Below are 12,053 nucleotides of genomic sequence, written 5' to 3'. Positions count from 1 at the left end.
CACTTAACACAGATGCTGTTTATTTGCTTCCCTGACCCTCCTCCCTTCCATCTCATTGTGTACCTAACGGATGCTGACTTCTGTCACCCAATTTATTGCCATACCAAGAAGCTAGTTTTTTAGCTCGGGTATATTTCTGATCAAGCTCGTCCAACAGTTTCATTTATTAAAATTGATGCCAATCAACATGCATTGTTAAATTGCATCCTCAAAATGGGACCCTTTAATTGTCACAAGTTCCAGTTTAAACAAAAACAAACATGTTTTAAACTCAACAAGGCTGATTTTAACTTCCATCCAGGCATTTTGCGAAACTGGAGAATGCTGGGTTAAATTTGCCATGTTCTGCGCACCTCAATTTGTGGCTATCTACTCCATGAACAGTGCTAGCTGAATCTCTTTTATTGCTACCAGTTGTCCCTGAATAACATTTTATAGATATTTAAATATGCAAAACTGGTTTTAGTTGAAAGCTGCTCTTACAAAACAGACAGGAAAACCTGGTGTTACAATGTCTTTTGCTGATTCTAAGCGGTTGCTTGGTAGTTTATTCTTTTTTTTATTGTCACATTTAATACCTACTTGCTTGTTATTAATTTGAAGGTTCTTTATCTGTTGAATAACATTTCAACCATCACACCCGGCTTTCAATCATTGGAATTATTTATCATGGGTGGGATTCTCCGTTGGCCGACGCCGAAATCGGGAAACACAATCGGGGGCGGAGAAGAGATTCCGATGCCAAAATTGTGGAGGGCATTGATTTGACGGCAAATTGCAATTCTCCGTCACCTCGACAGCAGTGTCAATGTGGTCCGGAATGCGGTCTGGAATGCATGTACAGTAAAACCATTTGTGGGCCTGACCCGGTATTCTCCGGGGTCTCTACAATGCTCCACCTCCAATGGGTTGAGTTCCCGACGCCGCGGTTCACCCGTGCTATTAAAAATCATGAAATAGATGCCGTGGCCAATGAGGAAGAGAGAGGGGGCACAGAAAATGTCCAACATCGTCATAGTTTTCTGACAGCTGTGCTGTTGGCAGGGGGGCTTCTGCCAGGGCCGGGGGAGTAGCGGGAGGTGGCCATGAGGTGGACTGTGGGGTCGGGATGGACGGGCACGGAACACCGTTGCCACAGCTGGAAAGGCAGCCATGCAGTTGCGCACACCGTTGACTGTCCACTGTGGACTTAAGAACACGGGTTGTATAGGTGTCCCCCCAGGTCATTGCCCTAGATGCCCTCTGACCCATCAGCTGTATGGATGCTTACCAACACAACCAGTGTCATCATGTTGGCTGGGATGAGTGTATACTGCGTGCATATACACATTGTAATTTGTATATGTGGCGGCAGCTTCTTCGCCTCCCAAGTGTCAATCATAGACCCGACGAATCCCGCATTGTTTTTCATTGGAATCGATTGTGTTCCACGTGGGGCCGGTGCTAGCCCCTCCACAGTTTCTGAATCGCTCCAGGTCCGGCTCCAGTTTTGCTGTTGTGGAAGTCGACGAATCCTACCCCGGCATCAACACTTCGATTCTTCGGCCTCATTATGCTCTTGCACAAGCAAAATGAGGCTGGTGATGTCTTGTTATGTTCTTGGCGTAGCATAAGCTGCTTCCTTGATGTTCACTCTGACAAAGGAAGGTTCAGACGTGGAGATAACTTCAACACGTTATTAAACTATTTACAATTCTCCTACTCGGATTCGTCTCTAACTGTTAATCCTTCTATAGCCACTCAGACTGATGAACCAGTCTGCTACAACCCACGTGGTGGGTGTGATGTTGAATTAACCCTGTGTCTGTACTCACTGAGTGTCTCCACTGGAAAGAGGAAGATCATGTGTGCTGTGTCCTTTATATATGGGTTGGTGTAATGCCCCTCTGTGGTAGTGTCACCTCTGTGTGTATTGTGAATGCCCATTGGTTGTGTCCTATCTTACTGACCTATTGGTTGAGTGTCTGTGTGTCATGTCTCTGGTGCTCCCTCTAGTGTATAGCTAGTCTACGTGTACTTGCATTAACCCCTTGTGTATCCATAGTGATGCATATCACCACATCCCCCTTTTTTCGTGTTACATATTTTCTGTGCACTGTTAAAGAAAATTGAACAAAAAACAGGTAGATAAGCGATGCTCTGTACAAGTTATGATAACAGTGATCAGTAAACAATAAGTCCAAATCATATGTATGAGTCCAAAACCCATCAACTATCATGGTCGAATGTCTTTCTTGTTGGGTTGGTGAGTTGGTGATTTTGATGGTGGGATGCCCTTGTGAATGCCATTAGTGTCCCTGTGCATAAGGAACCAAGAAGTGGTCAAATCACTTTGTTGTTTGATTTGGAGTCTTTTTTTCTTCCGATGCTTGTGATAGCGATGTTGGATGGCATCTGTCCTGAAAGCCAGGTTGCCTGTTGGTAGTGCAACACTCGTGAATAGGGAAGATGCATCGTCCTGCCATGGTATGTCATTGTACTGAGCACAGCAGTAACGGTGTCCCTCATGGGCAGAGATGTACCATGTCGTACCAGTCGTAGTTCCATTGGTGTAGTCCTTGTCGTGCTTGCTGTCGATGATGTTTCCTTTGGTACTCGTCGTGTCGTCTTTGATATGGTTTTCATAGGTTGTGTTGTTGTGTCGGTTGGTTTTGTTGTCGTGTTTGCTGCGCTCAAGGACCACACTCTGGATAATACGAGTCCTTCACACAGTTACTCGTGTCAGCGTGCTTTGTGACATCTGCTGTCACCTTGAGCGTGCCACCACTGAGTTTGCGGCACTCCCCGTCTGGAGTCATGTCCAGCTTACTTGTATCAGCTTTGGCTTGTGGTTGCTCCCCATCTGGAGTCTGGTCTGTTTCACCTGAGTCAGTGCTGGTTTGTTGATGCTCCCCGTCTGGAGTCTGGTCTGTGTCCCTGAGTCAGTTTTGGTTTGTCGATGCTCCCCGTCTGGAGTCATAGCAGGTTCACTGGAGTCAGCTGAGATTTCTTGATGCTCCATGTCTGGAATCAAAACATTCAGGAATGCATTTGCTTGTGGAGAGGCTCGAGCGAATGAGGTTTGAAGTAACGTGGTGTCACCAGAGTCACCAGTGGTCTCACTGTGATCGTCGAGTGCCTCTGTACACACTAGTTGAGGTCTGTCACGTTGCACATCTTGTATGGGAAGTGAGATGCTGTCATCATTTGTCTCACATACAGTGGATAGAGTCTCAGTAGCTTCTTGTTGTTCACTTGAACTGGGTAGACTGTCAGAGTCTTCTTCTTGTGGCTCAAACAATGCGGGTGGACTGTCATAGTCGCTTTGTTGTTCACTGGACCGTAGTAGACTGTCATAGTCTTCTTGCTGTACACTTGAGCATGGCAGACTGTCATAGTCTTTCTGTTGTTCACTTGAGCATGGCAGACTTGCATCGTCTGCTGCTGGTTGCTCAGAGTAGGTTGCTAGACCCTCATGGTCTTGTTCATGCAAGGACTGTGCTTTGGAGTCTTGCGTTGCTTCTATCATGGAGGCTGCATACAAGCTCGCTGTGGAGGCTTGTATCACTCGAGTCACTTCTTGTTCATGCACGGGCTGCGCTCTGGAGTCTTGTGTTTCTTCTATCGTGGAGTCTGTCCACGAGCTCGCTGTGGAGGCTTGTGACACTGGAGTCACGTTCTGTATGGAGACGTGCAGTTGTCTCGCTGTGGTATCTTTCATAGCTTTATGTGTTGAGGCTGGGACCCTTTGTGATGCGTGGATCACTCTCTGTGTGGCAGCAGGCCACTCTCTGTGGGCTTGTACCGCTCTCTGTCTCTTGGTGTCAGGCCGCAGCATAATCCTGCACTCACGAGTCGGGATGTCATATATGCTGTGCTGAAGATCCTCAAATCCGAAGAACACATCCGCGTCTGTGTCGGATCCTTCACTGTAGAACACATCTCGTTACGGTTCGGATTTGGTACTGGGGTCGCCATCTCGAATGATGAAACCTTCGTCTGAGTCCTAGTCTTCTAGGCCATATCATCACTGTTTGTGGCGGAGCTGGCATTGGGCTTGCGATGTCCAAAGAAGAAATCAAGGTCGCAGTCGTAGTATTCAAGGACTGTATCATATCTTTGGGCGGTGCTAACTGCTTGTTGCAGGGTTCTGTGGAGGTTACTTTCAGCTACTGGTCGAATTTCAGGCATTGTGCAGTCATTCCAGGTGAAAGAATCAGGTTTTACTTCTTAAATTTATTTTTTTCGTGTTTTGGGACATTTCCCCTTTAAGTGGCCGTGGCCTGGGGCCTCTGACGTCATGACTGGGACAAACTCTGCAGCACTTCGCCCACCCATCTGACAGCTAGACATGTTCCGCAGAACCTCATCTAGGTCAGCCTTGTACTGGGTGACATCCCCCAGTGAGGCAGACATTCTGCTGAGACACTCAGCCATGGCTGTCACTGACTGCGCACCACCTTGGATACCTTGACTCTTGGAGCCAACGTCTGCTCTCCACTGCAGTCGACACCCTAGCAGCGTTGGCCAAGGTGCCACGCATTGCCGGCGACAACTCCTATGCTTGTAGCCTCTGGGACTCCTCCAAGTGGCCATGGAACTGCTAGAGCGACACTGACATCTCCCGGTGAATATCCTGGCTGTTCCCTATCTTCTCCAGCAGCTCCAGATAACCCTGTTCCACAGGCTCAGCATCAGGTTGGGGCCCAAGCAGCCCTCTAACTGCTGTCTCACCTGGGGGTTCCTGCCTGCACCAGATGTGCATCAACAGCAGTGTGGTGCTCACCAGATTATGCCCCCAAAGCTTGTCTACCGACATGTCCCACTGAGGTGTGTGTATCTGCACTGGTGGACGGTGGGGATGACAGCTGTGGCGCGACTATAATGGCGGCATCTTCGTAAATCTCCTTCGAGGTGGTCTCCTGGGATGCTGGGAAAGGGGCTGCCCGGGATGGACTGGCACCATCGACTGGTCGACATGCGGGAGAATGGACATGTGGTCAGTGGAAGGGATGGGTCAGTCAGTAAGGTAATCACTACCCACATTTGACAGGAACTCCGGTGGATGACCGATATGTCTTCGGCCACCCTGGTCACCTCCAGGGCACGCTCCTCAAAGGAGGTGAGGATTGTTAGGTTCGGCAATCCTCAGTCAGCCTGGGCCCTCTCCCGATGATTATGGGAGAGTTTATCCTGAGGAGGAGGCATCGTTAGCCACATGCGTGGTTAACAGTGGTGGGAAGGGAGGGTTTGGGTGGGGACTGAAGGGGGAGGGGTTGAAGGGATGGTTGGGTGTCTCAGGGAGAGTTAAAGACTAGATACTCCCTGGGGGGTGGGGGGGGGGGGGGTTGGCATTGGTGCCTCCTCACTCGTGCTGCCTGGTGTCGGTCATTGACCTTTTTTCAGCACTGGAAGCCAGTCCTCCTGGTCACACTCCCCGAGCTCTCTGCTGCCGCCACCTCATCCCAGACAGCACTGGCTGCCTTGTGGCTGAACCTCCGGGACCCTCGGAAGAACAAGACATCATTCCTGGCCTCCACTGCATCGAGGAGCCTCTCCAGATCAGCATCCCCGGGTCTTAAGGTTGGTCTCCTCGGCACCATTGGTGCGAGCTGACGAGGATTGGCTGAGCAAGGTTTTCGTTAGAGAGAAGAAGGTTAAGAGGTGACTTAATAGAGGCATACAAAATGATCAGAGGGTTAGATAGGGTGGACAGCGAGAGCCTTCTCCCGCGGATGGAGGTGGCTAGCACGAGGGGACATAGCCTTAAATTGAGGGGTAATAGATATAGGACAGAGGTCAGAGGTGGGTTTTCTACGCAAAGAGTGGTGAGGCCGTGGAATGCCCTACCTGCAACAGTAGTGAACACGCCAACATTGAGGGCATTTAAAAATTTATTGGATAAGCATATGGATTATAATGGCATAGTGTAGGTTAGATGGCCTTTAGATTTTTTCCATGTCGGTGCAACATCGAGGGCCGAAGGGCCTGTACTGCGCTGTATCGTTCTATGTTCTATGTTCTAAGTGCAGCTTAAGTGCAGCTCATCCTTGTTAGCGGGGGCTGGCGACTGCGGTCCCGGGGAATCAGCTGGCGAGTTTTCATTTGCGGCGAGAAGCCTGTGAGGCCTTGTTAAGTGGACCAAATACCGTTGAATTGCATTGACGGCCTCGCTGTGCCGAGCGCCCGGAACGTCACAGTAATTCCTTCGTTAGCACACTTCAAAATTTTACTGGAGAATCATGCCCTTTGTCTCAGGAACAAAGAATTCAGAACCATATTTTTATTGTACATATCGTTTTGAGCCTAAGAATGAAAAACCTGGAGTAATGGAACATGATTTGCACAGAAAGCGCTGTGAAGTGTTGGAAACAAAGTGGAAATGCAAAGCTTTAGTTATGAGGGGCGGGATTCTCCGTGAACCGGCGGGGCAGCCCACTCCGGCGCCGAGAAGTGGCGTGAATCTCTCTGGCGTAGAGCCACTCTGAAGGTGCGGAATCCTCCGCACCTTCGGAGCTAGGCCGGCACCGGAGTGTTTGGCGCCACGTCAACCGGCGCCGAAGGGCCTCCACCAGTCAGCGCGAGTTGGCGCATGGGCTGGAGTGCCAGCGTGTGCTGGCATCATGCCAGCGCTTGCGCAGGGGGGTACTTCTCCACACTGGCCATGGCGGAGATTGACAGCAGCCATTGCGGAGGGAAAGAGTGCCCCCAGGGCACAGGCCCGCCCGTGGATCGGTGGGCCCCGATCGCAGGCCAGGCCACCGTGGGGGGCACCTCCCCGGAGCCAGATCCCCCTGATGACTATGCAGGCTACCCGTGGAGCCAGGTCCCGCTGGTAAGGACCTGTTGCGAGTTTTGCCGGCGAGACCTGCCGAAAGCGGGCAGCCACTCGGCCCATCGCGGGCCGGAGAATCGCCGGGGGAGCCCACGGCCACCGACCGGTGAGGCGTGATTTGGGTCCTTGCCAAAACCCTGGTGGCAGAGAATACGGCAGCCGGCAGCGGTGGGAGTCACGCTGCCCCCCGGTGATTCTACGACCCGGCGGGGGGTCGGAGAATCCTACCCATTTGCTGTTGAAACAACACAGATGTCTGTGATCTAGGCTTCAGTTGTTAGGATGCAGTGGGAAATTGCTTTGGGATGGAGAGGGCATGTTGTGTGTGTGATTTACAAGAACACCCATGGAAAGTTTGGCATTTTAGTCCAGACATTGTGAGCATGCAGTGGCCACAGACCTGATGCTTCTTTCTGAAGGGTTTCAAAATATGTGGGCAAGGGAACATTGATCCTGCTTACAAAGTTAAGATGAGAAAAGACTGAGGTTACCCTACTTCCTCTGTGGAAATCATTGCATTCTCTGAGTTTCTCCACCTCATCAATTCCGACAGTGCCACGTTCCATTTCAGTGGTTCTCATGTTTTCCTTTTTATCCCAGCCAAGGATTCCTTTCAACTATGGTTGTCGGGGCCCCCAGCTGCGTTCATCTTTCTTTCTACATATCTGCTCTTACACCTTGTTCTCCTTTCGAGCACCATGATGGGGTTACCCTTGACCTCGTCTTCCACTTCACCAGCCTCCACCATCCCCATCGTGATGCTGGTTTAGCTCACAAGGCTAAATCGCTGGCTTTTAAAGCAGACCAAGCAGGCCAGCAGCACGGTTCAATTCCCGTACGAGCCTCCCCGGACAGGCGCCGGAATGTGGCGACTAGGGGCTTTTCACAGTAACTTCATTGAAGCCTACTCGTGACAATAAGTGATTTTCATTTTCATTCATGCTGGCACCAAACATAGAATTCCCCTGCCCTTCTAGTATTGCGAATGAAGTGTTCCTTCTGCGACTTGGTCCATTCTTAAAATGCTCCCAACATGTCCTCCCCATCACAAAGCTGCTTGCCACGCAAGTGCAGTAGATGCAACATCTTCCCTTTACCTCCTCTCCTGCAACTGTCCAGAGTCCTGAACATCCCTTCCAGGTGAAACAATGATGTACTGGTACTTTTATCAATTTAGTTTACTGTGTTGTCTGTAAATTATTAGACAGTTCAACTAGTTTATTAGGAAACCTTTAACCCAGGTTCCTTTATTTACGAGGTGAACAAAGGATAGACAAATTTATTTTCAGACACAACAAAACAGTTATTCTCCCAAAATTATCTCAACTATAATCTGCCAAAGATTCTAATACTACGCGTGCCGATAAACTTGGGTCCAATCACCTGTGCGACAATCATCTCAGGGCTCTTGTCCGTGAATTTGGGTCTCACACGCATCTTCTGTCCAATCTCTGGTCTGCCATCAAGTCTTCTCCATTGCCTCTGCATCGAGACTTTGATGGGGAGGATCCCTGAGTGTCTGTTCTTGTACCCCTTTTCATGCCCTTCCAGATGTTTCTCTGGCCCTCAACCAATGAGGTGGCTGAGCGGTTGCAACTCCGCAAGACACCACTAACCCTCCCGCCAGGGGTTCATCCTCAGGTGCATTGTCCACACATAACTTTATCTCATCTAAGGTAACGGTCGAAAATCTAGGTGACAGAAAGTATCTGGCTTTGTCTGGGCAATCAATGCACAACAATCGATCCATTTGCATGGGGCTGATTGTCTTCCAATCTCCTGTTTACAGGACAGGCCCAGACTTGTCCAGGCTGTTTCTCTCTGTCCAGTATATTCAAACTTGGCTGTTTGTTTTCCCATCAGGCCTGTCTGACTGTAGTTTTAATTTAAAAGTGTTCAATTTTCAATTCAAAGTGTCCAATTGTGTATCCGGCCTAAGATTCAGGCCATTGGCTATTTTACCACAACTCTTCATGATGACGTCTCTTTTACATTTGAGAGACCAAATACAGATTGGATAGTTGCTTTGCATACTTCTACTCAACCTGCAATAATGAAGCTGAGCTTTCAAGTTGTTTGTCATTTTATTCCTTCCTCCGCCTCTAACTTTCTGTATTTGGCTTCCTGCATTGTTAAAGGAACGTCATCTCCCCTGTTTGACTTCGCAGCCTGCTGGGCTCAACATTTATTTGAACAATTTCTGATCATAAACACTGCTTCCGTTGTTTTGAACAGTAGTTGCTGATCGTGATTCTGCTTTCATCGTTTTATGATTCGCTGGGCCTCTCCTGTTTCTTTTTTGGCCCATTTTCACCCATTTTCCCCTTGCTCTTTTTAAAATTTAATCACTGCTGCCTTCCACCCTATTACAGACCTTATTATTGAACCATCCCTCCAGCACCCCTCTCTTGCTTTGTATCTGCTTCAAACATGTGGGCCGGGATTCTCTGACCCTGCGCCGGGTGGGAGAATCCCCGGGGGGGGGGGGGGGGGGGGGGTGAGAATCACGCCGCACCGCCCCGATGCTGGCTCGTTGATTCTCCTGCGCTGATTTTTGGGATCGCCGCCGCGCCAGTCGGGCGCCACTCTGAAAGTGGCACCCCACGGCGATTCTCCGGGCCTCAACGGGCCGAGTGTCCGCCGTGTTCGGTGAATCCCGCCGCCGTGGGTTACTCAGGTCTCACATGGCGGGTTCTGGAATGTGCATTTACGGGGGCCGTCCTGGGGGGGTGTGGGGGGGGGGAGCGTGGGAGGATCCGACCCCGGGGGGGGGGCCTCCACGGTGGCCTGGCCCCGCAATCGGGACCTACCGATCGGCGGGAGGGCTGGTTCCGTGGGGGCTATGTTCCTCTGCGCCGGGCCCCTGTAATGTTCCGCCATATTGCGTGGGGATGGCGCAGAGACGGGAATCCACGGGCATGCACGGAATCATGCCGGCCATGGCACGCATCCGTGAACTCGCGCCGGCCATGCCACGCCGGCTGGAGCTGCGGGAACCACTCCGGTGCTGACCTAGCCCCCTAGGAAGGGGACCATTCCTCATTATTGAAGACCGATGACGCCGGAGTGGTTGGCGCCGCTTTTCAAGCTGGCATCAGAACTTGGCCGCGAGATTGGAGAATCCTGGCCGTGATATTGCAAACATTTTTCCACTTCAATGCAAGGTCATTTTATGGTAAACTCTAATTTCTATTTTTTTATCATTAGTATTTTGATGTTGTACGGAACAGGCACAGATGAGAGGTGCAATTACTATTGATCGATTCAAATCAAAATTAGATATCTTTCAGGGAATAATGTGCAAGGACAAAGTATATGCGTAATTTGAGACATGGCAAGTGGTTAGCATCTCATGCTTGTGGGATAAAATGGTGACTTTGGACCAAACTCTCCACCATTGGAGTTTGACCAGCATTATTTCCAGATCTGTTGTAGGTTAATTGATCATTCTGATTAATTGATGATTCCATTATCATCCTACCTTCTGACTGACATTAAGGCAAATTGCAAGATGTACGAGCTATTTTCCACTATTGCCCAATACATTTCACAACCATTCTTTCAGAACACTGAACCTCGGAAAAGTCATGTGACTGCAACCCAGTCTATCCTCGAGCATACGGCAGCACGGTAGCACAAGTGGATAGCACTGTGGCTTCACAGTGCCAGGGTCCCAGGTTTGATTCCTCACTGGGTCACTGTCTCTGTTGAGTCTGCACGTTCTCCCCGTGTCTGCGTGGGTTTCCTCCGGGTGCTCCGGTTTCCTCCCACAGTCCAAAGACTTGCAGGTTAGGTGGATTGACAATGATAAATTGACCTTCGTGACCAAAAAGGTTAGCAGGGGTTATTGGGTTGCGGGGATAGGGTGGAAGTGAGGTCTTAAGTGGGTAGGTAAAGACTCGATGGGCCGAGTGGCCTCCTTCTCCACTGTATGTTCTATGTTCTATATAACAGCTGTCTTGTGTTGAGTAATCTCCACAGATTAAAGCAATTATGTTGTACCAGCCTTTTTCTCTTAAAACAATCCTCAACTCATAAAGTCAGCCAGCATGTGGCACAATCAAGATGCTCAATGACACTCTGTAGAATACAGAAACTAAGCCTTCAGCATGCCTGTTCATAACTCACACCCCTTATTACAAGTTTCAGAATCATAAACTGGTTACAGCACAGGAGGCGGCCATTTTACCATTGAGTTCATGCTGGGCATCTGCGCCAAATTACACTCTGCTCTCATTTCCCTGCAAATTCCTTTACCTGCAGGTACATATCAATTGCCTTTTGAAAGCCACAATTAAATCTCCTGCCAGCCCACTTTTAAAGAGTGCTTTCAAATCTTAACCATTTTCTGTGTCAAACAGCAGAGGTGGCAATACAATGGGTACACAGTTAGTAGGGAATTCATAACTTGGAATCTGGACCACATGAAGTCTCATGGCATCAGGTCAAACATGGCCAAGAAAACGTCCTGCTGATGAATCAGTACTCCTCCATGTTGGACATCACTTGAGAAGCATAGAGGGGAGCAAGGGCACAGAATGTGCTATGGGTGGGAGACTTCGATGTCCATCAGCAAGAGTGGCTCAGTTTCACCATTACTAAGCACGCTAGCCCAGTCCTAAAGGACATAGCTGATAGATTGGGTCTTCAGCAGGTGGTGAGGGAACCAACAAGAAGGAAAAACCTACTTGAACTCGTCTTCACTAATCTACCTGTCGCAGGTGCATTTGTCCATGACAGTATTGGTAGGAGTGACAACAGCACAATCCTTATGGAGACAAAGACTCATCTTCGTAATGAGGATACATTCCTTCGTGTTGTGTGCCACCACCACCATACTCAGTGGGAAATAGATATTGAACAGGTCTAGTAACTCAAAACGGGACATCCATTAGGTAGTGGAGCCATCGTACCACAGATTTGTATACCAACCGCAATCTGTAATCTCATGGTCTGGAATATCCCCCAGTCTATCATTGCCACCAAGCTAGGGCATCACCCCTGATTCAATGAAGAGTGCCACAGGGCAGTCCAGGAGGGAGCAACACCAGGCATACCTAAATATGATGTGTCAACCTAGCAAAGCTACAACACATGGACTACTTGCATGTCAAGCAGCAGAACCAGCAAATAATAGACAGAGCTAAGTGATCGCACAACCAAAGGATAAGATCTAAGCTCTCCAGCCCTGTCACATCCAGTCATTAATGGTGGGGGACAATGAAACAACAAACTGAAG

Source organism: Scyliorhinus canicula, chromosome 10 (assembly GCF_902713615.1).
Source record: "Scyliorhinus canicula chromosome 10, sScyCan1.1, whole genome shotgun sequence".
Taxonomy (NCBI): domain Eukaryota; kingdom Metazoa; phylum Chordata; class Chondrichthyes; order Carcharhiniformes; family Scyliorhinidae; genus Scyliorhinus; species Scyliorhinus canicula.
Note: the sequence above shows the minus strand (reverse complement) of the source record.